The sequence below is a fragment of the Oncorhynchus gorbuscha genome, linkage group LG16 (assembly GCF_021184085.1).
Source record: "Oncorhynchus gorbuscha isolate QuinsamMale2020 ecotype Even-year linkage group LG16, OgorEven_v1.0, whole genome shotgun sequence".
Lineage (NCBI taxonomy): Eukaryota > Metazoa > Chordata > Actinopteri > Salmoniformes > Salmonidae > Oncorhynchus > Oncorhynchus gorbuscha.
The window spans coordinates 2,473,733-2,477,487 of NC_060188.1; positions in this window are offsets into that span (position 1 = coordinate 2,473,733).

Genomic DNA, 3,755 nt, shown 5'->3' on the forward strand with positions numbered 1-3,755 from the left:
CATAATGAATTGAACTGTGTGGAGCAGTGTACAGGAAGGAACACATAATGAATTGAACTGTGTGGAGTGCAGTGCACAGGAAGGAACACATAATGAATTGAACTGTGTGAGTGCAGTGCACAGGGAAGGAACACATAATGAATTGAACTGTGTGGGAGTGCAGTGCACAGGAAGGAACACATAATGAATTGAACTGTATGGAGTGCAGTGCACAGGAAGGAACACATAATGAATTGAACTGTGTGGAGTGCAGTGCACAGGAAGGAACACATAATGAATTGAACTGTGTGGAGTGCAGTGCACAGGAAGGAACACATAATGAATTGAACTGTGTGGAGTGCAGTGCACAGGAAAGGAACACATAATGAATTGAACTGTGTGGAGTGCAACAGAAGGAACATAATGAATTGAACTGTATGGAGTGCAGTGCACAGGAAAGAACACATAATGAATTGAACTGTGTGAGTGCAGTGCACAGGAAGGAACATAATGAATTGAACTGTGTGGAGTGCAGTGCACAGGAAGGAATGATTGATCTGGATCCCACAGATCCCCCACCCGCCACCTGTTGTCAAGTGACCTTCAACTTCATCCATTATAGATCTGCATGTTTGACACTTCCAGTTTAACATGATTATGCCCCGACATCTCTCCTTCCCTCTCACTTTCCCTCCCTCATCCCCACCTCATCCCCACCTCATCCCCACCTCATCCCCCCTCACCTAACAGGCGGACGAACACTGGGGGATGGGAACACAGGTTAGTATAGTGGGGGACCTTTGCCGAAAGCATGGCACTGGCTGAAGTGCTCACCCCCTTTCACACTCCCGGGACCCCAGCCATTGGTCCTTGGTATGGACCAGTTTGGTTGTTTGGCGCAACCAAATTATCCTGTATGTCACAATTGTCATCAGTTGTGACATAGGCATTTTCTACATTCACATCACTTTGAACTGCTGTAAACGTGAGCAGAAATCATTTGCATTTCAAAGAACTACTGTAATGGAAAATTAAAGTAATGTACGAGGTCATTTTATGAATCTGATTATATGACTGAACGTTCACAAAACAATTGAGGGACATATTTCCCCTTGATACTAAGTAAATACAGTATACAATTCTAACTCAGTCTCTTAGTTATATACTAATCATTTAGGGGAGATCCTCAATCTGCAGTTACACATGAAAGGATTCCCTGAGGTCTGGTCCATTACAATTGGGATGCTTAAAGGCACTACCCCATTGGATCAAAGATGTAAAGAGTCCTACAGCATTCAAACATGGCTTTAGTGTCAACAACCGGCATGGACATGTCTGGGGGAGGGTCGGGGTTCAGGTGGTGCAATGGGGGTGCATGTGCAGCACTGGCTTCAGCTAAATAAGCAGGTAAGGGTGGGAGAGAGAGGGACATAAATACAAGGAAATGACCTTGACAGCATGTTTTGGAACTGAATTACATTTGCCAAACTTCTGATCATTTTCTAGCCTTTGTCATGTGGATCATATCTTAGACAGTCTTTTAATCATCAATGGATACAAGACTCACATTAAGTGTTTTGTTCACAAAACATGAAAACATTGTTTCCATCAGAAGAGAAAAAATGTAAATATGTTCAATGCTTCTGACAATGAACAAATACAAGGACACAAGGTTGTACAAAGATCTAATCATCATCAGTATTACATCCTATACAACCTGGGGAAGTTCTATACTATAGATCTAATCAACCATCAGTATTACATCCTATACAACCTGGGGAAGTTCTATACTATAGATCTAATCAACCATCAGTATTACATCCTATACAACCTGGGGGAAGTTCTATACTATAGATCTAATCAACCATCAGTATTACATCCTATACAACCTGGGGAAGTTCTATACTATAGATCTAATCAACCATCAGTATTACATCCTATACAACCTGGGGGAAGTTCTATACTATAGATCTAATCAACCATCAGTATTACATCCTATACAACCTGGGGGAAGTTCTATACTATAGATCTAATCAACCATCAGTATTACATCCTATACAACCTGGGGGAAGTCAACCATCTATTACACTATGGGGGAAGATCTAATCAACCATCAGTATTACATCCTATACAACCTGGGGGAAGTTCTATACTATAGATCCTCTAATCAACCATATACAAGTATTACATCCTATACAACCTGGGGGAAGTTCTATACTATAGATCTAATACTCAGTAGATCTAATCAACCATCAGTATTACATCCTATACAACCTGGGGGAAGTTCTAAAGATCTAATCAACCATCAGTATTACATCCTATACAACCTGGGGGAAGTTCTATACTATAGATCTAATCAACCATCAGTATTACATCCTATACAACCTGGGGGAAGTTCTATACTATAGATCTAATCAACCATCAGTATTACATCTATACAACCTGGGGAAGTTCTAAAGATCTCATCAACCATCAGTATTACATCCTATACAACCTGGGGGAAGATCTAATCAACCATCAGTATTACATCCTATACAACCTGGGGGAAAACAAAGATCTAATCAACCATCAGTATTACATCCTATACAACCTGGGGGAAGTTCTATACTATAGATCTAATCAACTTTCAGTATTACATCCTATACAACCTGGAAGTATCTAATCAACCATCAGTATTACATCCTATACAACCTGGGGGAAGTTTCTAAAGATCTAATCAACCATCAGTATTACATCCTATACAACCTGGGAAGTTCTAAAGATCTAATCAACTTTCAGTATTACATCTATACAACCTGGGGGAAGTTCTATACTATAGTATTACATCCTATCTGGGGAAGTTCTAAAGATCGAATCAACCCATCAGTATTACATCCTATACAACCTGGGGGAAGTTCTATACTAAAGAATCTAATCATATCCTATACAACTGGGGGAAGTTCTATACTAAGATCTAATCAACCATCACATCCTATACAACCTGGGGGAAGTTCTAAAGATCTAATCAACTTTCAGTATTACATCCTATCTCTATACTAAGATCTAATCTAAAGATCTCATCATATCAGTATTACATCCTATACAACCTGGGGGAAGTTCTATACTAAAGATCTAATCAACTTTCAGTATTACATCCTATACAACCTGGGGGAAGTTCTATACTAAAGATCTAATCAACCATCAGTATTACATCCTATACAACCTGGGGGAAGTTCTAAAGATCTAATCAACTTTCAGTATTACATCCTATACAACCTGGGGGGAAGTTCTATACTATAGATCTAATCAACCATCCATCTAATCAACTTTCAGTATTACATCCTATACAACCTGGGGAAGTTCTATACTATAGATCTAATCAACCATCAGTATTACATCCTATACAACCTGGGGGAAGTTCTATACTAAAGATCTAATCAACTTTCAGTATTACATCCTATACAACCTGGGGGAAGTTCTATTACTATACAAGATCTAATCAACTAATTTCAGTATTACATCCTATACAACCTGGGGGGAAGTTCTCAAATCAGTATTACATCCTACAACCTGGGGAAGTTCACAAAGATCTAATCAACTTTCAGTATTACATCCTATACAACCTGGGGGAAGTTCTATACTAAAGATCTAATCAACTTTCAGTATTACATCCTATACAACCTGGGGGAAGTTCTATACTAAAGATCTAATCAACTTTCAGTAGTTCTAAAGCATCCTATACAACCTGGGGTTCTAAAGAAGTTCTATACTATACAAGATCTAATCAACTTTCAGTA